The sequence below is a fragment of the Ammospiza nelsoni genome, chromosome 4, assembly GCF_027579445.1.
Source record: "Ammospiza nelsoni isolate bAmmNel1 chromosome 4, bAmmNel1.pri, whole genome shotgun sequence".
Classification (NCBI taxonomy): Eukaryota; Metazoa; Chordata; class Aves; order Passeriformes; family Passerellidae; genus Ammospiza; species Ammospiza nelsoni.
Window position 1 is genome coordinate 76,500,187 of NC_080636.1, and position 25,100 is coordinate 76,525,286.

Consider the following 25,100-nt stretch of genomic DNA (forward strand, 5'->3'; position numbering starts at 1 on the left):
CTAATCCATCATTTATTGCATGGCCTACCAAGATTTACCTTATTCAGCATTGAAAAGAATATTCTTATTTTGGTAGAAATAGCTCATTATTAAACCTTCTCAACAATTAAGATTCCTATGTGACGGATGACCAGTAATAACCATTGGACATATTTTTCCCCAAAAAAGTTTTGTTCTATTTCTTCCTGTATTAATATTCATGTTACCTGATGAAGAGATTTTCACTTGACATCACTTCATCAAAAAACATAGATAAACCCCATTTCCATTACTTACTTTCCTTGCCTTATCAGTGATTCAGATTCTCAGAAAGCCTTATTTTTGGTAATTCCCTTCCTCACTTCCTTCATGGAAATTATTAACAAATAATCCCTGGCCTTATACATATTTTCCACTGAAAATAGTTCAAAGGTGCCACCCGTGTTTTTCATTCCTTGTGTGTTTCCCTAGCAGAGATGATTCTGTCGCGACAGTCTGTCAGACAACAATTCTCCCAATACTTTAAACATCTCAGCAGGTGAAATAGGAGTGTCTGCCACCATCCCACATCCATGTCTCATCATCCTACCAGCAATAATTCCTACCACAACAATAGTCCCTTTGAGGTTCTTATTTGCTTATTCCTCCTCCTTTTCTCAGATATTTTTACTGAATAACTTTCCATGAAATCATTGTCTGCTGATGCCTTCATTTTGATTCTGTTACCTCTTGTATATGGATAGGTTTACAGATCCTTATTGCCTAGCCCAAAATATAAGAATAATTTAGTTCTAAGGCTTCTGTGTGCTCCCTCTGAAGTAAACACTTTCAGCTGATGAATTAGATGTGGATGCAGCAAAAAAAAAAAAAGAGAAAATAATGACATAAATAAGAATGATTTTTTTCTCTAGACTCTTAAAATATGTAAAGGGAAAATTTACTAAAAACATCCAATGGCTAATTTCTGTTCTATCACAATAAAAATGTTCAGGTATTTTTCATTCTAACCATAAGTTTTGATTAAGTGCCTTACAGCTACAGCTTTGATCAGCATTTTTTCTATTTCTTCTGTCTCATTACCAGATTATAATGGTATTATACAAGAAAAGTGAGATCTCAAGGATTGTTAGCTGTTACAAAATATTTGTCCAAAAAGCATAAAGCAACTCTGTATAGTGAAAGCAGAGATACTCTTTGTTATAATGCTAAAACCATTTGCCACTGCCTGAATAGCATTTCTGTGTTCAGGAATGAATATCAGTAACTAATAACATGGGTTTTTTTCAACTCCAACAGTGCTTATCTTAGTAGGCCCACAATGACATCTTGTGGCTACTCTGAGTTGACGACTCAATGATTAATAAAATAACCAAGTCTAATGACTTTCAAGAATCTTTTACACATGAAGAAAAAAGTTATCCTTGGTGAAGATCCTGCATAAGACATCTGCCTGTGACAGCAGTGCCTGGTTTTTCTAAGTCCTGAGCAATCATTCCAGTTGCTCCATTTTTCTGTCAGTGGAAAATCAACTAATTAACTTTTGCTATAAAAAAATCTGTGGAAGTGGATACGCTACACTGTGTAAGTAAAAACTGAAAGCCTTCAGGCTATCAAAATGTGGTAGATGAGTTTAAATCTGCAACATTAGGAAGAAGGAAACCAAACCTAAGAGAGTGATTTACTAAATCACGTCCAAAATAAATCCTTTTGCCCAAACTTCAAAGAGTTCTGGTTTAGTTGTTTTTTTGTTGTTTTTTTCCTTACCTGAATGGCAATTACCTTGGTTAGCCAGCTGCATCTTTTTTTCAGGAGCAGTCCTCAAATATTTCAACAGACATCCATTCTCATTTGCTTCCCTTTCTGCAAGTATGAATTGCAATAAACATCTTGGGATATCCATTACCTAAAGCTATGTAACCAATTTTATGCAACCGTGATTGTTATGTTATTTTTCTACAGATTTCCCTGACAAACAATTTTGTTTCCCTAAATATTTCTTCAGTGGTTTCTTAATTTCAAGCAAACTCTCTCAGTGACAGTCTTGGGTTTCTTTCTTTAGATATTCATTTTCTAATAATTTGAGAAAAGGACAGTGGCCATGTGTTTTCCTGTTCTTTGCCAACTCATAGCCTCTTCACTGAAGATTCCTGATAAAAGTTGAGGATTCATTGCAAATGTTCATTTTAATATTTCCTCAGATCATATTTAAACATTTGCAAGGCAGTTGTCTGCTTTTGGATAGAATAGCAAGTTTCTAACTTCACATTTTGGGAGGGATCCCACATTTGTGAAGGGATCAATATCCCTTCACAAGAATTACAATAATATAAACATATTCATGGTTCACTGCAGAATTTTAAGCAGCATAATTCGGTGTATTAGTAGATTTCAAATTTATTTTAACTTTTTTCTCTTACTTTTGAAAGACAATTTCATAAAGGTAATGCAGAGCCCTTTTCCTCTGAACCAGGTTGTAGTGTATTATAAATATACACGTATACATATGCACACACACGCACACATATATATATATGTGTGTGTGAGCATGTATGTTCAGGGAGGACTGTCAAGGAATATTGGAAAATTATCACTGCCCATCCTTTATTAAATCTATAATTAGCACAGAAGTGCTTGGTTTCCCTGAACAAGGTGTGGCAAATCTGACTTAATGCTTACTTATTGCTCTTCAATGCACACAGATAGTTTCATTCAGGGTTTTGGCTGAAGTAAGGGCTGTGCAAATCACAAAATCTGGGCTCACAGAAAAGTCATCATTTGGCTGAGGGGGAAAAGTATTATATCCTTTCCAGCAGTGCAATGCAAAATTCAGGGAAGGAGAGGAGCTGGCAAGACGGATATGACCTGGGGTGCTCAGATTTGGCAAAGGATGGACACTCTTACTCAAGGGAATCAATATCAGACTTAAAAGAGAATCATCACTTGCATTAATAATTAACAGAAGCATGAGGTGAAGGATGTGGCAGCAAAAGGATTTTGGCAAAAGGAGGCTGCTGGAAGGCTGCAGTACAGCAGTGAACAGTAAAAAGAAGAGGAGGCATGAGAACACTGCTCCCTCAACTATAGTCAGTGAGGGTGGCTAAATATGCCTACTACAAAAAGGAGTGGGAAAGAGTGGAAATAATGGTGAACTCTCTAGGTAAACTTCTCTAAAAACCTGTTTTGAGACCCAGGTTCTAGCTCTAACATGGAATTGAACATCCATTTTTGATAGGGAATTGAAGTTTTTCAAACATTGCTGGTATGCAGTTGATGGACTAGAAATTACCAGTGTTAAGAATTACTTGCTGGTTTCAACAGTATTGCATTGTCTGCTGGTGAGCTTTAAACTGAAAAGTATAGGCTTGAAAACCTTTGGCAAAAAAAAAACCCTGCATGTATTTGTTATGAATAATCCCATTTGTATTAGCTGCTAATTTTGAGCTGATCAGTAGCATAATATGCAGCGATGTCATCAGATAGACACAAATCCTACCAACAGAATCCAATATGTTGGAAGAGACCTCTGGAGGTCTCCCAGTTTCAAGTTCCAGTTCAAACAAAGTCAAATTGAAGGATGTTGCCCCTTTCTCAGTCTAAGGATGGAGATTTTACAGCCTTTCTAGACTACCTTTGATATTATTTCCCCTGAGTAAAAAAAAAATCTCGGTGCTGCTGACTTTAGTTACCTCAAGTTTCTCCATTCTTTATATATCTGCAAAAAATTTATTAGCTCCAGAGTTAATAAATAATTCATATCTGTTTTTTACCAAATTATAGCTGCAGTATTTTTTTCTCATTTACTTAAACTCACATCCCAACTAAAATTAAAATAGAGTAAAGTTTGTCTAATTCTGCATTTGGAGATGTCTTAGACATCTGCTGGCAATCTTCACTAAGCCGTGTGCCAGAAAGTGCCACTCTTCTGGCAGGGGTGTGAATCCAGCTGCCTCAGGCCCTTTGAAATTCAGGAAAGGAGCAGGGTTGCACCTTCATTCCCTAAGGACACTGATCCAATATGCACCAACATACAAAAAAGAGTTTATTTGGAATTACCTGATTAGGCAGAAAAGGACACCTTTTGCTGAACAGCCTTATGAAGGGATTTCAAGCTAGCCCATGCAGCCACCCTCTCTTCATCCATGAACCACAGAGAGGTCTTGTGCTACAGTAATTGTTCATATATTGTTTTGTTTTACTGGACAATAGACTGCCACTGTCAGCTGACTGTCAGTTAACATCAATCAACTCATTAGAAGCTCTTGACTTTCTCATCCAAGCTACTCACAAGGTTTGATAAAAGAGCGCAGGCACTTGTGGGCTTGCATTCCCCCTCAGGAAACCAGAATAGGATCCAGGGAGTACTGTGCTGGTGAGGTGGTGAAGGCTAGAAGCAAGATTTAGATGAAGGCATGATTTGAGTTACCCCTACAATCATGAAAAACAGCATTGAGGAGGAAGGAAACAGTATGAAATTGGGTTATTGTTACTGTGAAAGAAGAGGAGTAACACCATGTATGCAAACACCAAGGTAAACTGCACTTGGGTACAACTCATCCAAAAAGTGGGGAAAAGGGGAATAGAGAAAACGTGGGACTTTCCTCATCACCAGGCCGTTTGTACATCTTCTTACAGTGTCATGCATTTTCCGTGTGCTGTTTTGAATGTAGTCAAGAGTGTAGCTAAGAATATGAGTATCAGATGCCTAGGTGTGATGCTCTCCCCTGCTACAGCACATACCTGAGGAGGTGCAGCCCATTTCTGGCATGTGTCTGTTGAAGATGATTTTTTATTTTAATTTCAGTTACATTTAAAAAATGTACATTCTTGAGATTACAGAACACAGCTTCAAGCCAACTCAGTTTCTTTCCCAATTCCTGAAAATGTTTTTTACAAACCACACATATTTCTAAGAGATTTCTAAAATTACTGCAGCCTCCACAGGAGCCTGTGGAGGCTGCAGTAATTTTAGAATTCCCTGTATTCTGGAATTCAAAGCTCTCTCCAACCTAAAAATTGACAAGTCCTTGAAAAGCAGTCATGTTTCTATTTATTCTAATTCAGGTTCTAATCAGGTATCACCATGCTTTATTACATTAATTTATTACATTACATTTTCTGGAATGTTATTCAGGACAAAAACTTCCAAAATAACTGTTATAAGACATAGATTGGTGCAAATTTTATGGGAAAGGTAGGGCTCCATGGCTTTCCCTTTCTTGTGGTAAGGGAATTTGTCCCAAGTCAAATGCCAATGGTTAATGCATACACAGAGAAAACAGGGAAAAGCAGAGAAAAGCTGTCAGCTCATCTTGGATAATTCCAACAAATACTTTTTGGACTCTTCCCCAGCAGTGGAATCTTGTCCTGTAAAAACAGGCAAGGTAAAATCTAGCTGAGGTTTATCTTGCTGACTCACAATCCTGTCAAAGAATAGGTGCCATTTGAGACACCATATATTGTTCTCAAAGAAATACCCATGGGAATCAACTTGTTTTCTATTGCTTCATTTTAATTTCTCAAGTGCAAACTATAAATTTCATATTAGGACAGAATGGTCCCTCTGTTATCTGCTTCACTCCCCAGATATTTGATATCAGAACCTAATCTCAACCTTTAATAGGAGTCAGTGAATAATAGAATTCATTAGGCTTTATTGCTATCGTAAACTGTCCTGTGGTGCACAAGGTACCTTTTATTACTTTCTTGATTACAACAAAATTGCACTTGCCTGCTGCATCAAAGTTAATGACCCAAGAGTATGAATGGAGTTGCTAGCAGCTAATAAAAGAGTTAGTAAGGAAGGTATGCAATTAAATAGCTTCAATTAATGTGTTTGTCTTAGTGATAAAAAAAAATATTCTGCCATTTACAAAGAACTTCCATCATGAGAAGAGTTACAGAAGTTGTATAGTGATGTATCTGTTAAGTAATAGAATTGGCTGGTACAAACCATGATTCAGAAGACAAAGAGCAACACTTTTAAAATCAAATGCATAAGACAGAGCAATGATACACTGTCCTGAAAAATATGAATACTAGTTGCTAAAACCGCATTATGGATCCAAGCTGAAACAGGTAATTTATGAGCAACTTCAGAAAAGAATATTGAAAAATATGTTTATGGGCTTAAAAATCATGAAAAGTATGCAGTGTTGTAGGGAAAGGAATAGAAAAACAAATGCAACATATCAATCTATACAGCCTGACCTAAACATATGGTGCTGGTTCATAACTGGAGTATGACCTCAGCAACCAGATAAAATAATAAAACCAACAGAAATGTTATGATAAAGAGACAGTGTGCAATTAATAGATGCAGGAATAATAGAGTAAGAGTCACTGGTCTAGGATTCACAGCCTGTAAATTTATGTCACATAAGGGGTCACCAGCACATGCACCAGACCTTACACTTCCTGCCTGGTCTGTCATCCTCATGCAAAATAGGAGCTCTGGGGTTGTAAGGACATAAAGAGCACAGTTGTCTGTGTCAGACGCTGCTAAGGCCACATTGTGAGAGTGGACATACTGACGTGAGTCATGGGGATGACATTTGCAGTGTGGTTCAAATGTATTTTGTAACTGTTGTGATCAAGCACAACAGTTTTAATAATTTCAATAACTTACCCAGTCATGCTCCTAAATCTAAATCCTGTGTAGAGTCAAGTATCTTCAAAAATGCAAGTTTGGTATTAAAACATTAAACTCTTCCTGTGTAGAATATCTAAGAGATCTGTTCAGAAAGTACTGGACTGTGAAATAACGTGTCACAGCTGTGTATAATTAATCTAAACTGGAAACTTGTGTGTTCAATTTGAAAACAGGTAGGTAAATGCATTTAAGTATCTTCTTGATTTGATTTTGGCCCATTCCTCTTGATTTAAATCATCATATGCAGTATTTCTTCTATTTCTACTTGTGTGTAACACAACACAGTTAAATTAGCATGGGTGATTAGTACTTTCATTCTAAACCCATGAAATTTCTGTTCCTGTGGCTCTTAAACCATTGATTAACTTCCTGCTTAACTACAAAAGCCTTTAAAATCTTTCAGACAGACAAGTGGGTGAGTTCTGAAATATTTTTGTCTCTGCTGAACTGAAGATTAGTCAAACTATGTAAAACCTTCTAGTAAAAAACTTGTTAATACTCTGAATATGTAAAATCTCTTATTCTAATTTTACTTAGTTCATAATTTCTTCGTATCTGATTTACATGCATTAAAATTTTTTGTTTTAATTTTTTCTTATATTGTGCTTCAACAACCATTATTTGAATTTAGCATTATAAGATGAGGTTTTTATAAGCCCCCATATTTTTCCATAATTATAAAACTAGAAGGTTGACTCTTCAATGCAGGATAACAAAACATTAGGCAAATGAAGCATAAGTTTGATAATTTTAAATCAAACAAAGTGAAAAATATTGAATTGAACCCTCTCAGGGCCACTGCTAAATAACCCTTATGATTATACTGTTCAAGTTATTTAAACAAGCCTACATTTTATCCTACAACACTCAGTGGAAAGTTACCGTGCTTTCATGAATATTTTGTTTGAATCCCTGATTTTTAAGATGAAATTTCTCTTCCATAGACTTCATACAGGTGCGCAAACTATAAACTGAGCCTTGTAAAAGCAAACTCCTTGATATGAAACATCCCTTTATCCCCACCTTGTGGAAATTTTCTGCATATGTTATTCGTTAGTTGAAAAATAAATTTGTGGGTGTGATCTGAATGATTCTAGGGATGCAGCTGAAACATGCAGTGTATCCATAGAGATCCTCTTGCATTGAGCTTGCCATGGAGTTTTATAGCTCCAAAATGAGATTTTCAATTAGGTAAACTTGAGCTGAATCTGTTTATCAGAAACACCAGGAGAGAGGATGTGAGGGAAAGAGAGGAGATTGCAGCAGGTAAAAATTCACATTCAGTTTTTGCTCCAAAGACTGGTAATTCCAAACTTAAATCTGAAACACAGATAATAAGAGGTGAACTAAGATGGATTCATGTTGTAGGACACTGCTATACGTCTGAGCATTAATCCCATCTATTCTATAAACAGTTTACTGAAGTACTGAATAATTCACTTATACAAAAAGAAACTGGGAACGTGGACAAATAATATAAATTTAAAAATTAAAATCTTAATTCTTACCTTGATTTGGGGTTGGGACTTACAGTGTAAAACTTCTTTAGATGGCAGCTCCACTGTAAAGTCCTATTCTCCCTGTTCTCTTCTGGAAGAAAAAATATATTATCTTCTTGCATTTAATAGGCTGGAGAAATGCAGAAATGAAAAGTAAAGTGATCCCTGGCATCACTGCATTTGGTTCTCTGCTAATGTTAAAAAGAAAAGAATAGAATAATTTCAAGATCACTGTTAAGTTCTGTTTAAAAAGATATTATTTCTTCTCCCTTTCTATTTTCCCATTAGAAGGTTGTTACACAAAAGATTTACATTAAAGGCTAGGAATTTGGTTTTTTAAATTTCCAGCCTAAACTCCAGCTGTTTAGTTTTTGCTTATTTGTTCTTTTACTAGTTTTAACTAACTGACTGTGTGATTGTTTGCCCTTCACCAGAGTTGCTCATTATCATTCATGTTTTCTGTTAAGGGCAAGAACCAAAACCCATCAACCTTGATTTCCTTGTCTGAATATGCCAGTGCCTTCATGGCCTCTTCTCCATTTACCTGGTCTTTGGAATATTTCCATGCATTTTTTTTGCTAGAATCAACTCCTTGAACTGCACAAAGTTCCCTCACACAGTGTCTCAGCAAAGATTTACACAAGGCAGTCCTGTCATCATATTGAAGCACTTATTTTCAGTTAGTATAACAACAAAATCAGAGTTTTGCAGGAGCTCTGTCCACTCTGCCCATGTTCAATATGTTCAGAAAAGAAATAATTATTTTTCTTGAATTCTTTTTCTTGAAGGATTTTACCCTCTTTCTCTTGGTAAAACTTATTTTTGATGTGGAACAGAAGAAAAACATTCAGCATAAAAATGAGAGAAAGAGGTTTCCCATTAATTTATACCTAAAAATTTCTATATTTTAATTCATATTTTTCCAGTCTTCCTTTAGTGAAGTTTTAAATCCAATATCTATAGTAAATAGGGTATTGCTTATTTACAAGTCCACAAAAGTAGGGCAATTTTATCAGTCATGTAAAAAACAAAACTCAACAAAACCAACACAGACTGAAATAGTAGTCTTAATTTTTTGTAACCAATATGTTCCTTTCTGCCATTCTTCACAGGCAAATAAAAAAAAACTTTAAAAGTTGGGGTTTTTTCTAACTTAGTGAGAAACAGTGTTTTACTTCTTGTATAAAGTCTTCCAGTAGGTTTTAAACATCGTGCTCCAAGCTGTATCATAATGGAAGAATGTCAAGCCTTTCAAAAACACAGAACACAAGTTACTGACACCATAAATGCTAACAAAAGGAAGATTATGTAAACACACAAACAAATAGAGCAGTGCAAGGGACCATTATCTCAATATGAGCTCAAGTAGTGCAGACTGGCCACCTCTGCGCTGTCCAGCTCTGGGCTGTGCCTCTCTTCCAGCCTGGATATGGTATCTTTACAGATATAGCATAATTGTTATTTTTTTTAGTTATTTAAACTTCAGAGTGAAAGACATAAAAGGAAGGCAATTATTAATATTGCAATCAATCAGAATATTTTTACATGGGAAACTGAGGATGAGTGTTATAGATTTTATATCTCTCATCCGTTTTGCCGTCTCATCCGTTTTGCCTAGTGCCCAACATCCCAGAAAAACAAGCCTTGGCATTGTCTGAAAATGTATCATTTGACAAACTGAATTAGCAGTTAAGCAAAATGAACAACCAGATACTTGGTGCTTAAGCTCACCTTGCGCCTTACAGAATGCAATCTTAAGGGCAAAACACATGAAATGGCTTCCTATGGGACCCTGTGCTTCCATCTTCAGGTATAGAAAACAAGTATTTCATTGGTGCACTGCTATGAGCTCGACAAAGCATCAGTGTTGGGTGTAGGGCTGGTGGCAGAGGATAGAAAAACCTTGGAGCTTAGGCTTGTAATGCTTTTCTGATGCATAACAATATCAATAATTTTTAATTATTTTTTATCATTATATAACAGTGATCACCTAAGTTTTATTTTATCTTTTTCTTCAACAAATGTAAAAGGAGATAAATATGACCTTGGTTTTCACTGACAGAGGCCAATTTAAATAACTACAAAAACTAAAGGATCAATCTAATGAGTTTTGAGCAATGAATGCTTTAAAGTTACACACAAGTTACTGCCTTGGCTACTAGATGCCATTTATGCTTATGAGGTAATCCATCTTGTTCCAAGATTATTTTGTCTGGTTTCTCATAAAATAACTTGCATCAATATTTACCTTTAGGCTTCAATTGTTTTGACTGTGCAGACGGCAGGAGGCGCTGTGCCTGCAGTGCGCCGGGACAGACGACAGGGAGCGCTGGGGCTGCAGTGCGCCGGGACAGACGGCAGGGGGCGCTGAAAAAAGTAAGTATCAAATATCAACTATCTATAAGAAGGGATTAAAAGCTCTGTGTCACGTGCAGCAGTAGAAAATTTCAGGCTCCCAGGGAATAAATAGTTTTCTTTAAATCATTTTCGTTTTGGAGTTTTTTTTTTTTTACTCCCAGGTATCCTGACAGTTTCTACTGCTGCTGTTTTATTCTAAAGCTAGAAAGATAAACCAAGATCAGAAATACAAGAAAGGGAAAGGGAAAGGGAAAGGGAAAGGGAAAGGGAAAGGAAAGGAAAGGAAAGGAAGCAGGAGAGCAAGAGGGAAGGGAAGGGTTGAAAACCAGAGTGAAAAAAGAAAAAAGAGCTGGAGAGAAAAAGAGAGGGCATTCGGAAGGAGCGGTGCTGCCTCGGGTCCTTCCCCGCCCTGGGGCGAAGGAGCCGTTTGATGCCCGGGAGGGACTGCAGCTCCCGGTGGCGCGGGACGGCGCCGTGGCTGTCAGCCCGAGACTACAACTCCCGGCAGGCCGTGCTGCCGGCGCGGCGTGTGACGCAACGGCTGACGCGGCCCATGAGTGGTTGGCGTGCCAGGCGGCCGCGCGGGGCTGTGCGCGGGCAGCTGGCGGCGCCTCTCCCGCGCGGGACGGCGACGCTGGAGGGGCGAAGGCTCCGTGTGGGCGCCCGCGTGGAGCTGAGGAGCGCGGAAGGAGCGTCCGCCCGGTTCGTCGGCCTCACTCAGCGGTGCCGGGGGCGGGGGCGCTGCCGCCCGCCGATGGCGGAGGGCGAGGCGGTGCTTTGCTGCCGCGGGCCGGGAGCTGCAGGAGCCGCCGCGGGCGAGCGGCGCCGGGCGCTGCCGCGGTCCCGGTGGGGCGGCCGCCCTCGGGCTGGCGGAGGCGCCGGAGGAGCCCCCGAGCCGCAGCCGTCTCCCTCGGGCTGCTGCCGGTGCTGCGGGCGGAGGCGGCTCCGCCGCGTGTCGGGCGTTGCGAGCAGGGAGCGCTGCGACATCGGCGGCGTGACGGGGCTGCTGCCCGCGTTAGTGCTCGTGGCTCTTTCCGCCGTGGAAACGGACGGAGCGGCGCTGAGCGGTAAAGCCCGAGATGGCCGGGAGAATGCCCAGCGCGGGGAGCCGGCGGGCTGTACCCTTCGGATGGCCCAGGTGCGAGCTGCAAACTCACCCCCGCTTCCGCCCCTGCCCTCCCGAGCCCCAGGGAAAATGCTTTCCAGCATTGTCGAGCTTCTGAAAGACAAAACTTGTGATTTGACACTAGCATCCAGAGAAGGTTTCTGTCTAGATTAGCAAATGCCTAAATTGTTCTTGGTTACATCCCATGACCGGTTTTAGGCAGTGACTTTATACTGCTTTTAGGATGTTCTTGTACAATGGTGAGAAAAGTGGCAGGTCTGATAGTGGTTTCACTTTTTTCTACTTCACGTTCCATAAGATTCTTTTATCCAAGCATTTGTTTTCAAATTCTACTGTAGGCGTTTATGGTTCACTTTTTTTTTCTTTGCAGCACCCGTGACTTTTTTTTTTCTCTAAATCAGGAGTAAATATAGCTGAGTAAAATCACCTTGGTTTTCTTCCTTCTTTTTTAACTGAATTGTTTTTATTAAAAATCCTATTTGAATATGTAGAAAAAGTGGGGATGTCCTGTAATATATCCTAGCTTTTCTTGTTTCCAGGGTACCCAGAAAATATGTCTCCCTTAGAGTCCCACAGAAACGTTCTCAGTGCGATCTCTGTCAAGGTATGTATTTACAAGTAAGTGATGCCTTTAGATATTTGCCTGTGAATTACCTTTTCCTGTAATTGAGAGCTTGCGTTCTGTGGGTTTTATGATAAAGCTGTAAAACATGTAAAAATGGTTTTGCAAGTCCTAATCGTTGAAGGCAGCAATAAGTGGATTTCGAGCCTGTTCTTGAGCAGACAAAGGGAAAAAGTGTGACTCTGATGCTGAACTTGTCATTTTTCATTGGACTTGTCTGGAATGATTTAAGAATAGAGAGAGCTAGAAAAAGAGAGAAATAGAATTGGTTCTTGAGCCCTCCTCAAATGCTCACCATGATGCAGCGTAGAGCCGAAGGGAAGGGTGATGGAACAGAGCTCTGTGCTTTAGAAGGAAATAAATTTAAACCTGACCTCCACACAGAGTCTCACTAACTTCTGTGGTTTTAAAATACCAAATACGTTTAGGAAGTGTTGGAAGTTAGTATTTTGGGAAAGAAATGGCAGTTCCACAGAACATTCCATGGAACAGAGGCTCTGGGAATGATTCATGTTGTAACTGCTGTCACTGCAATCAGTTGGTGGCTCGGCCTTGCAATGTGCACTTGCCCTTCTATAAAGCACTGTTTTGTTTGCCTTTCAGTGCTGTGAGTCTTGATAAATTGGAGAAGAGCCCAAGGGAAATTTTTCATCCCTTGATATAAAAGGTAGGAAGTGACTTGTTTTGGTTTGGTTCTTTTTCTTTATTATTTTCTGGAAATAAAAGTAATTAAGTATAGGTACTACTGGTTTGTTTCTTCCAGTAGCAGGTGATAATAATAGTAGTAGTACTAGTAAAAATAATAATAGACATAATAATAATAATAGTAATGTAATACTACTTAAACTGTCTTTATCCATTGACCTGGCCATTTCAAATCAAAACTTCTAAACACAAATCAAACCATCATCCTTGTAGAATCTTTCACAGCAGTGGGCTAAAGATCCTGGTTTTGTTGACAGGATTTATTGGTTCTGGAAGAACAAGAGGGAAGTAGAAGCCTAACTACTTCTAGCTCACAGACCCGTCCAGTGAACAGAGCTTTGTGTTTTGGTGGGCTTGTGATGACTTTGAAATCAATTGCTCATTCCAGTAAAAAAAATTAATGTTTTTTTGAACGTGACAGCAGAAATAACTTTAGGCACCAACTGAATAATAATAGATCACCAGTTTAAGTTAAAAATTCATGCTATACTATCAAAATTTAAAGGTAAATTATTATGTATTAGGTGATGGTATAAAGTGTATGTTCTCATGTGTAATGCAAAGATACATACGTACCTGAAAGTCCTTAGAGGAAACAAATTTTTATGTCTGCTGTTTGACTGTTTATCATACGATATTTGGTTTTCTTTCCCAGGGATGGGTGAATTTTAACTTTGGAGTCCTCTATGCTAAGGATGCTCAGCTTACAGGTGATGAAATGTTCAGTAATGGTGAGTTTTTCGCCTTCTCTTTAATTGCTGTGCTGATCTGAATAAGAAAAAAACAAAAGCAAGAGAAAAAAGAAGGATGGTTTATTATTTTTTACGCTGTTATGTTTGTTTCCTCGGTATTTGCTGCAGCTCTGCTCACCCAAGCTTTGGGTTCCTTCTGTCCCACTGGGAGTTGCCCAATTTGGTTGCATCTGGTGAAATTCCCCCTGAGACCTTACAGAACTAGCTCAAACTGCGTGAGAGCCATTTGCAGTTCTCTACAGACACCTGGAGAATGGGCGACGTTTCTGAGGATCCGGCGAGCGCGCTTCTGTCAAAACTCAGTCTGTGAAATTCCTGGGGAAAACCCTTCTGTGTCCTGAAGGGCTCAAACTCTGGTGAGGATCCAGTTATCAGGTGCTCACCTGGATGGTTCCAGCTCCCAAAGGTAACACTTGTACTCTTGCCCTGTAGTTTACATCTATTGTATTTTTGTTATTTTGCAAGATTTTTTGTCTTTGCAAAATATTGTGCATTTCACTCTTTGGAACCTCTCAGATGGTTCTTTGGTGCAGCACCACCCCATGGGACACTTGGCTGCTGTCCTGAAGGGGTTGGTCGCTGGAATTGTAAATCCTGGAGAGTTCCTATGTCTTCTGTCCCCAGGCAGGTATCATGCTTTGTTTACTTTTGTTCTGTTGGTTAGGCGCTGCTTCTCGTTGCAAGTATGAATTTCAAACTGCCCTGTTCTTACTTTAACTGTTTTCCTGGTTCTCTCCGCACGGCAGGGAAAGACTCTCGTCTCCTTGTCGTCGGGCTCGGTGCTGTCCAAGAAGATGCAGAGGCTAAAAACATCATAAGAAGCAAAATACGACTGCAGGGAAAAGAAGCTGGAGAGAACAGGACGTGATATTGTTATCCTTAGCCTGTATTAGAAACATCCGCTGTGCTTTGATGCTGGCAGCTGCCAGGGGCTTGTTAGCTCTTTGTAGGCAGGTGTAGGTGTTCACTTGTAGGTTTTTTCTCTGGACAAGTCAATTCAAACTTTGCTAAGCTTGTATTTGCAGATTACTCCGTAGCACAGTCCAGCATGACATTTTTGAATGTTGTAAAAATACCATGTTACTTGGAAATTGCTAATGAAGAGAAGCTTTAGGGGAAAATAAGATTTCAGGGTTGGAAGATGTGAGAAGAATTTTGTGGGGATGTTAGACTGAAGTAAAGCACACTTGAAGCTGGACTGGCACGCTGGCAGGTCCCCTATTAAACAGTAGTGCTGAGGTTAGCCTGGGGGTTGCCCGTTGTTTCTGTAGAAATCAGTGTTTCCTGGTCTTCAGAGGTAAGCTGCTTTGAAAAGCTGGAAGGTGCAGCATGCTGACAAGCCCCGTGCTTTGGATTAAAAGTAGATTTCAGAAGGGTCCTAAGCTTTTGTCTTTTCCTAGAAGTCGATGTAATCCTATCGAGGGGTTTTTAATTCTGTGTTGCCACGTCATCCATCAGAGCCCTGTTGTACTAATCATCATACAGATACAAAAGAGAAAATCAGACCCTGTCCCAACCACTTAGAGCCCAGAAGACGATTTCCTCGGGCTGCCATTTGCGTGCCATCGGTACTCACCACGAATTGACCCCTGTGGCTGTGACCCAGCACCGGGACGCTGACGGAAGGAGGCTGGTGGCAGAGCCTGGAGGTCCCTGTCCCACGGGGAGGGAGAGGACGAGGCAGCGTCGCCTGCAGGGAGGGTCTCGTCCCCAGAGAGCAGCCGGCAACTCCATCCCTGCCCGGGGCTCCGGGTGCACCCTCGGGGAGGACGCCTGCCCTCAGGTTTCCCCCTGGGCACCCGGGGAGGGAACCAGGTCCATCCGTGTGGCAGCTGCAGGGCCTGCAGGCTCTGGGGCTCTGCAGCCGTGTGCCTTGTCACAGGGTGGCAGGGACGTGGCACTGCCCGGCCGCGCCGCTGGCCTCGGATCCTTGCTGCTTTCCTCCTGATCCCACATGGATGTACCAGCAGTCTTCTGTCTTTTCTTTAAAAGTGTCCTTGGGAGACTTCAAAGAGAGGGTCATCAGTGATGTCAAAGCCGACATATTTGACCTGTTGGCACTCAAGAGAAAAGACAAAAAGCTGCTTTGCATCCTTGTGCCTGCAAGTCATGAAGGGGCTGGGCGAGGTCACTGAGGCTCTGAGATGGAGGTGAGTTTGCATTCCAGTTTATTGGAACGGAGGCTCATCAGAAGTTTCCTCGGCTATCCAAGGCACAGAGCCCCGGAGCCGAGCGAGCCTGAGCTGCTGCGTGCTTGCTGTGAGCTTTGGGGTGAGCGTGCATCGTTGCAGGCCTGGGATGGATTGAAATGCGCTGAGGAAAGCAGAGGCAGGGAGGGAGGGAAATGCTCTGTTAACTTGTGCCAATTCTTCTGTCAGACTCATCACGGCGGGACAGCGTGAGGACTGAAAGTGTAAGAAGATGTGGAGGGAAACAGAGAACCTGACAGGAGCAGCGAACGCACGAGTGCACGAATTTTGCTTTTTGCTTGGATGTAAACTCAGGAGTTGAAAGGAATTTGGGAGTGAGAAGGGACATTTTAGAAGGAGAAGAAGAAAAAGAAGTTGTTGTTGTTGTTGCAGTCCTGGCAAAATCTTTTCTTCTAGCTAATAAAAGAAGTTAGCTTAAAAAACAAAAAGAAAAAAATGTAGTGTTTTTTTTTTTCCTTCACTATTATATTCATTGGTGGTATATGGTGTGTTGTTTTATTTCTTGGTGTTATTAACTCTGTGTAAATTGTGTTTTGAGTGAAGCTGACTTTCTGGATGGGTTGGTTTGTATTTGAGGCAGGATTAATTTCAATAGGATTCTTTCATAGATTTCTGATGGGTATTACTGGGATTTTGGTTTTGTTTGTTGTATGCATAAACATAGAGCTTTGGTAGGGCCAGCTGGGCTGCTGGAGTTTTGGGTGTGAATTTATTAGATGGCTTTTGTTAGATGCAGTTTTTAATTTTTGACATGTTTTTCAATGTAGTGGTCTTAAGGTGGTTTTTAAGAATTCCTTGTATTGTTTTCTGTTGTTTGTAGTTGGTGTATGATAAGGGATGTGGTGTGACTTCTTGAACGCTATGGTTTTGGTGTTCCTAAGTTGTGATTTCTTTCTGGTTCGATAGTTTTTTTTGTTTTTATTTTTTGGGACAGGGGCATTTATATGGTGGGTTTTTATAGGCAATACGTTTTTTAATTTAGGCAGTGATATTTTTTAGTATTTTAATAGTTTAGATTTTTTATTTTCATGGTTTTAATTATTTTTTTTAATTTTTTCAAATAACTTGTATAGATGATAGGTTGTTATTTGTGCATGACCATAAAGGTAGAGCTTTGGGGACTTTTTTTAGTAATGTTCAGGTTCAGTTGTACAGTTTTGAGTCTAGTGAGTTGGTTTGATTTCATTTTTAATGGGTGTTTGTTTTTATTAGCAGTTGTGTCATTTTCAAGGTGTATTTGAGTTTTTTTTGGGGTTTTTGAGATACTGGTTTAGGAGGAAGTTTATGATGAGCATGTGCAGAGGTTTTGGGCTACTTTATAGTGGGATTTAAAATTGATTTACAGTTAGGTTTATTTGAGTTTTTATTGGGGTTCAGTGACGTTGTGGGATGTTTGTTCCGTTAGTGATAGAAACAGGTTTTGTTTTGATGTGCTGCGACGGGACGGGCGTGTGCTGCGTGCCGGCGCTGACAAAGGTACGGTATCGTTGTGGCTCCGGTGTGTCGGGTTAGTGAACTTGTATGGTTTAATATAGAGATGAAAATAGCAATAAATATGAATTTAAAAATAAATCTAAAATTAGAGTGGTAAACATAAATATAGATAACAGATACATACATAAAACTATAATACATGGTATATAATTGGAACATATCATATCGGTAAATGATAGTCTATTTTATATATATATATATATATATATATACACAAAGATATATAAATATAGATTGTAAATATAAAAATATTTAAATAGAGTAAAAGTAAATTGGGGGGTTTTATTAGGTTATAGGCTGGGGTTTTTAAATAAATGATAGAAATAAAATATAAATTCAGATATACAAATATATATAGAAATACAAATATCTATACATATTTAATTTAAATAAATATAAGTAAAAAATATATATAATACAGAAAATGTATATCTATGATTATATTAGAAGGTATTCTCTCTAATATATATAATATCTATGAATAAAATAAATAAAAATATCCATATAAATATCATTCTAATTTTGAAAAATAAATTTACTTCCTGCATTTTAAATCTGGTTCAAATAAAGGGGTGTCGTTGGTTTTTATTTGGTTAGAGGCAGGAGTTTTATTTTAAATAATATAAGTAATATAGAAATGTGGATCTTAAGATAGAAATATATAATAAATATATAAAGAGAAATTGCTAAACCATGAATATAAATTTATATATAAATATATGTAAGTAATATGAAGAGTTGTAGTACAGAATATAAATAACATTATACGGGAATATAAATATAAAAATATGTAAATATAGTTTAAAAGAAAGGGAATGTTTTGGCTTTTATTGAAGTAGAGGCAGGGGTTTTATTTTGAATATTATAAGTGTTAGAGAAGTAAAAATCTTGACGCAGAAATATTTAATCAATGTATAAAAATATATAAATAGCTACTCGCATCAGATGTAGTATAGAATGTAAATTTATTTATAACTTGACATTGGTAAAGATAAATGTATAAGTAAGCAATAGACATTAATATACATTATTATAAATACAAATATGAATATAAAAATCAGACATAAGGATAAAACCTATTTAAATATTTTTTAAAAGAAAGGGTTGGGGTCTTTTTTATTATTGGGTTAGAGGCACGGTTTTCATTTTAAATAATATGAATGTAGATATTATTGTTACATATTTCTTAATATTGAGATATTAAATCGAGATAGAAATATATATATATAAACAAAAATATAAGTAAATATAAATAATAGGAAGAGATGTAATGGAGAATACAAATAAGAGTATACATTAGTATACATTTTAAATGTAAAAGTGAATATGAACCTGGAAAATAGAATTTTAAAAAATATTTAAATACAGTTGAGAAGACTGAGGTTCTTTTTGGCTTTAATGTGGGTAGAGGCAGGGGTTTTATTTTAAATAATGTAAGTGTTACAGATGTAAAAATCCTAACACAGAAAGATATAATAAATATATAAAGATATGAGTAAAAGTATATAAAGATAGAAGTAATAGGAACACATGTAACATAGAATATAAATTTATAAATAAATCGCTAAATATGAATGCAAAATCGATCATACATCAGTAAACATTTTAAATATAAATTTGAAATTTTTTTTTAATTTAAATACAGTTGAAATGAAAGGGGTTTTTTTTTTGCCATGTATGGGGTAGAGGCAGGGGTTTTATTTTGAGTACTGTGAGTGTTACAGAAGTAAAAATCCTAACAGAAATATATACTTACTATGTAAAAATATGTATAAAAATATAAAAATAAATTTAAGTTTTAGGGATATATGCAATATGGAATAGAAATGTATTCACAAAAACAAATGTATAAATGGACAGTGTACATCAATATACATTATTAAATAGAAATGTGAATATTAATATGAAAAAAAAATTTTTTTTAAAGATTTAATTATTTTTTTTTTAAAGAAATTGTTGGGGTTTTGTTTTGTTTTATCCTATTAGACTAGAGGCAGAAGGTTTTTTTTCCTCTTCCCGGTTGTTTTGGGGCATTTATTTCAGAGCAGTTTTCGGCGGGGGTCGCCCCTGTTGTTTTTTGCCGCCTTCGCTGCCCGCAGCCCCGAGGCGCGCTGCGGCCCCGGCTGGGGCGGGCGGCAGTGCTGCCGCCTTGTGGGCGGAGCGCGGTACTGCAGCCCTGCGCCGAGAGGCCGCCACCTTGGGAGTGGCGCGTCGCGGGTGTCGCGGACTTTTAATTGACCTTCTCAACAGGGCGGCGAAAAGGGCGGGGAAGTGGAGGACCGGGGTGGGTGTCAGTGGACTGCCTGCATGGAATACCGACCCCGGCGCGGCCCCGGTGGTATTTTCTGTGGCGTTTCAAGTGTACCCGACACATGCTGTGGTCTCAGCGGCGCCGCGGGCGGGCGTATTTCGGCGGGTTTGTGACAGGCATGTGGGTTAAACGCCTCGCTGTGCCGGGGTCCTGTCACGTCCGCCTTCCCGCCCTGAGGGAGCCGAGCCGGGCCGAATAGTTCCGAAGAGTCGAAGAGCCGAGTGTAGGCGAACACAGCCGACTTGAGACGAAGAGCCGAGTGTAGGCGAACACAGCCGACTTGAGACGAAGAGCCGAGTGTAGGCGAACACAGCCGACTTGAGACGAAGAGCCGAGTGTAGCTGAACACAGCCGACTTGAGACGAAGAGCCGATGATAGCCGAGTGTAACCGATAGCCGACTGTAGCCGACATTGGCCGCATTTAGACAAAGAGCCGAATATGACCGACTTTAGCCCAACCGGGCCGAGTTCAGCCGAAGAGCCGGAAAAGCCGAATTTAGACGAAAAGCCGAACCGAAACGATTTTAGACCTAAGCCGAACCAAGCCTAATTTAGCCGAGTTTATTTAAACAGAACCGAACGACGCCGCAGCGCTCTGCCCGCAGTGCGCCGGTGCAGACGGCAGGGGGCGGTGTATGAAGTGAGTATCAAATATCTACTATCTATAAGAAGGAATAAAAAGCTCTGTGTCACGTGCAGCAGTAGAAAATTTCAGGCTCCCAGGGAATAAATAGTTTTCTTTCAATCATTTTCGTTTTGGAGTTTTTTTACTCCCAGGTAGCCTGAAAGTTACTACTGCTGCTTTTTTATTCTAAAGCTAGAAAGGAAAACCAAGATTAGATTAGAAATACAGGGAAAGAAAGGAAGAAAAAGAAAAAAAGAAAATAAGGAAAGGAACTGAAAGGAAGAAAGAAGGAAGGACAGGAAGGGAGGAAGGAAGGAAGACATAAAAAAAAAAAAAAAAAAAAAAAAACCAGGAGGGGAAGGAGAAACTTAGGGGGAAAAAAAAGAAAAAGAAAAGAAAAGAAAGAAAAAAAAAAAAACCAACAACAAAAAACAAACCCACAGAAAAAAACCTCGAGATGGGCGAGAAAACCGCCCCCCCCCCAAAAAAAAAACCCAAGATGGGCAAGAAAAATCCCAGAAATACCTCAGGAAAAAAAAAAAAAAGGAAAAAAAAAAACCAAAACCAAACAAACAAAAAACCCCAAACAACAACAACAACAACAAGATGGGCAAGAAAAAAACGCAGAAGAAAACCCCAAGATGGGCAAGAAAAAGCCCAGAATAGAACCCCAAGATGGGCGAGAAAAATCCCAGAAAAACAACCGGAAAAAAACCCTAAGAAAAACCCAGAAAAAAAAAAACAGAAAAGAACCCAAAATGGGCAAGAAAAATCCCTGAAAACAGACCAGGGAAAAACCCCAAGATGGGCAAGAAATAAAATCAGAACAAAAAACCAAGATGGGGAAGAAAAAATCCAAGGAAAAAAAAAAAAAAAGAAACAAAACAAAATGGCAAAGAAAAATCCAGAAAAACAGAAAAAAAACCCATGGGGGCAAGATAAAACCAGAAAAAACACCAAGATGGGCAAGAAGAAACGAAGAAAAAACCCCAACAAATGCCAGAAAAAAATCAAGGAAAAAGGGAGTAAAAGCCCCAAGAAACAAGGCAAGAAAGAGAGGCAATAAAGGCCACAAAAACTCAAGGAAAAAAAAAAAAAAAAAACCAAAAACAAGAAATGCCAGAAAAAGGTACGAAAATGGTTCTGCCAGGTGCGATCAAGGTGAGCGGGTTCAGATTCAGGTCCAGGAGATGAACAAGTGTCAGATTAGATTGGGGCACTGCTGTGCAATGCAGCTGTGACAGGATTTATGTTTAAATATACTTTAAATACATTGGGGATTGTTTGGCTTTTATTGGGGTATAGGCTGGAGATTTAATAAAAAATATAGAAATAGAAATCCAAATATATCATATATATGTCGATATCAATAAATATTTAATATATGTAAATATAAGTAAAAGAAATATATTGTGTCAAAAGAATATATCTATTATTCTATAAAAAGGTATTCTCTCCAATATATATAATATCTACAAATATAACAAATGAAAATTACAAATCTAGATGTGAATAGAATTATGACAAACAAAATTATTTTTAAAATTTTAAATGTGTTTTAAATAAAGGGGTGTCTTTGCTTTTTATTTCGTTAGAGGCAGGGGTTTTATTTTAAATAATATAAGTACTATAGAAATGTAAATCGACATACAGAAATATATAATAAATATATAGAGATAAAAAGATATAATGCCAAACTATGAATAGAAATAGAAATAGAAATCTATGTAAGTAACATGAAGAGATGCAATATATAATATAATTTTTATTATACAGTAATATAAATTCTAAATATAAATGCGAATATAAATATGAAAAATATATGATGGGGGCTCGGAGCAGCCCAGGTGTGAGTGCGAGGATGAGGAGGGGCCGGCTCCTGCCGGGGCCAGGCTGCTTTAGGGGGAGGCTTTGCCTCGGCTCCCTTTTGCACGGAGCTGCTCAGTGGAGGGGTTTATGGGGCGCTGCCGGCGCTGTCTCGTGGAAGGGCTGCGGGAGCTTCTCACAGGGTCGGGGGGACACCTGGATCCGCGCCTGGATCCGCGGAGCATCGCTTAAAGGAGGCGCCGAGGGACGAATCTTTGTGCCGGGGAGCAGCAGCCGAACAGGTGAGCCCGTGTGGGTTTGGAGCGGGGAATTTTCTCCTTCCCCTTTGCAATTTCATCTTGCCAGTCCCTCCCCGGATCCCCAGGAACAAAAATGGAGCTTATGAAGACAAAAGGGATTAAGGAGAAGGAAGCAGCTCCTCTTCTCTTTTTGTCTGCGTTTGAACTGAGGGGATCCCTCTTGACTTGTGGTTTTAAGGGTGTTGATTGCGGGAAAAGCTGCCTTTTCCAGGCTGTTAGGGGTATCCCTGGGGTGACAGGGAATCCCTGCGTTCTCTTCTAAGGGGAATGGGAAAAGTATTTTTGTGGTATTCTGGGTTTGATTTGAAGGCAGCCACCACATTTTCATCACCCTCGGGTTTAAATGGAGGGGGCAGCCCTTGTGTCCCTCCTTTTGAAGGGTTTGAATGGAGGTCGAAATCGCCCTTTGCCATCAGTCGAAGGCTTTCATTTGAGGAGCGCCCCTTCTTTTCTGCTGTCGTAGGGGGTGAAATTGGAGGGGAGAACACATTTCTTTGCCCTTGTTGGAGTGAGGGGCGCCTCGTCAGCGGCGTCGGTTTCGGGGTTGCGTTGCGGGGAGCCGCAGCTCCGGCAGCGTTTGCAGGGCTGCAATGGGGCTGTGCCGCTGCATCGGAGGGCGCTCGTCGTGCCCGCGGCCCGGCCCGGAACGTTCCCGCTCGGGAGCGCTGCCGGCACGGCCCGGGCGGCTGCCGGGGCGCACGGGGGATTCGGCGCGGCCGGGCCGGCCGAGGGCGGCGGTGGCGGAGCCGCGCCGGTGCGAGCCGAGGGGAGCCGGGCCGGGCCGGCCGAGGGCGGCGGAGGCGGCGCGGGCGCTGCTGCGCCGGCCCGGGCGGTGCCGGCCGCTCCGTCCGCTCCGGGCGCGGGGCCGGGGCGCCGCCGGGAGCGCCGGGCCCGGTGCCGGCCCCGCCGGGCAGGGGCAGCGGGCGGGGCTCCCCGGGACGGCGCCGGCCCCGCGTGCCGGAGCAGCCGCCGCAGGAGCCGCTTCCCTGCCGGGAGCCGCGCTCCGTCCGGGGCCGGCAGCGAGCGCGGGGTTCGGCCGCTCAAAGCTCGGCGGTGCCGCGGCTCGGAGGCGCTTTGGAGGCGTTGATTGCGTGGCTGGGTTCGGTTTGCAGCGGGCGTACGCTAAGGGATGCGGTGTTCTTCCCGAGCGGCACGGTTCTCGGTGCCGGTAGGGCTGGTAAAGGTTTGTTTTGGATTGGGTTTTGTAGTCGGATTTTTTTTTTTTTCCCTGGGTATTATGTTTAGAAGGGCGCGCAATGGTTTTTACGGGTCGTAGCGCGAAGCAGCGGTTCGCATTTTAATTCTGTTGCGGCGGCTTTTATTAGCGTGAGTGTGTAGTGTTTGTTTTGGGGGGCTTGGGGTAGCGTCGTGTCGTTCATAGCCGCGGGTTTTTAATCTCGGTAATTGCATGTGTGTTTATCGTCTTCCAGGGCTTTTATGTGTTTGGTTTGTTCGCTTGTAGTGTATGTTTTATGGTTACGGGTAATTTGGGGGACATGGTTTATGGTTACGTATGTCTTTAGTCTTTGTGTTTGTCTCTAGGTGGTATTTTTATTTTGATCGCTTGAGGCACTATGGGTTTATTCAGTTGGGAATAATTTTTTTGTTGCAGATTTAAGTTTATCTGTTTTTTGGTATTATTCTTGTTGTTGGTTTCTTTATTTTCTTTTGTTGTTGTTGTTGTCTTTTAATGTATTTGAGTATTGTTTATCAGGGTTTTTTTTGGGAACATGGGTATTTATATGGTGGGTTTTTAAAGTATTTCTTTATTTGGGTAGTTAATTTCTTAGTTTTTAGTGGTTGAGATGTTTTTCCGTTTTTTTAATTAGTTCAGGTTTTAACGTTATTTTTACAGAGGATTTATTCTTTGAGTTAGTGTAGAGGTAGAATTTTGTAGAATTTTGTGGTTTTTTTTTTTTTTTTTTAGTAACGTTGAGGATGAGTGGCACTGTCTTGAGTTTAGTAGATTGGTTTGACTTTTTTTAAGTACTTTTTGTAATTTGCTCTGTGTGTTTCTATAGGATTTTGTTTTATTTTGGTTCCATTTTTCTGTCGTGATGAGAATTGTTATTGTAAAGAGTGTTCTTTGTTTTTTCGCTGACACTTGTTTGGCTGTTGGAGATTCCTTGATGTTTTTGGAAGATATTGGTGGGAATTTGGTGCTGTTTGTTCTGTCATTTCATTTAGGAATTGGATTTTAAATATACAATCATGACTCTAACTCTATTGAAACAAAAGAAATAGATGTGTAGCAATGGGAATGAGCCAATTTTATTTTTATATATTCGATCAATTTTAAAATTTAACATGTAACTTAAGTCATTATATGTTTCAATAAGTTATTCTAATTTTAATAGAGTATTGTGTATGTTTATAGATATATGAATAGAGAACATAAATGTAAATACGACCCAAACAAAAATACAATAATATAAATGTATTGCAACTATATGCAGATATATAAAAAATTTAATAATAAATTGTAAATGTAAAATAACATAAATTGATACATTATATAATACAAGTAATACTGTATATATCTGATTAAAAATATTATAGGAAATCGATATAAAATAGATATAAATACGGAAGTGATCTATCTATCTATATATATCTATCATTTGTTGTATATTATGATAAATA

The 25,100-nt window shown here is 39.8% G+C and overlaps 2 long non-coding RNA genes across 2 annotated transcripts; one reads left to right on the top strand and one right to left on the bottom strand.

Moving 5' to 3' along the window:
- Positions 1 to 5,054: 5,054 nt before the first annotated feature.
- Positions 5,055 to 10,578, bottom strand: LOC132071922 (uncharacterized). Its single transcript, XR_009418252.1, has 4 exons — positions 10,376 to 10,578; positions 8,137 to 8,218; positions 7,652 to 7,948; positions 5,055 to 5,343 (listed from the first exon to the last, which is right to left on the bottom strand). It is a non-coding gene; the product is annotated as an uncharacterized LOC132071922 (long non-coding RNA).
- Positions 10,579 to 11,421: 843 nt separating this feature from the next.
- On the top strand, positions 11,422 to 16,336 carry LOC132072477 (uncharacterized). Its single transcript, XR_009418327.1, has 7 exons — positions 11,422 to 11,623; positions 12,151 to 12,215; positions 12,837 to 12,900; positions 13,594 to 13,669; positions 13,799 to 14,096; positions 14,437 to 15,840; positions 16,069 to 16,336. It is a non-coding gene; the product is annotated as an uncharacterized LOC132072477 (long non-coding RNA).
- The last annotated feature ends 8,764 nt before the right edge of the window (positions 16,337 to 25,100 follow it).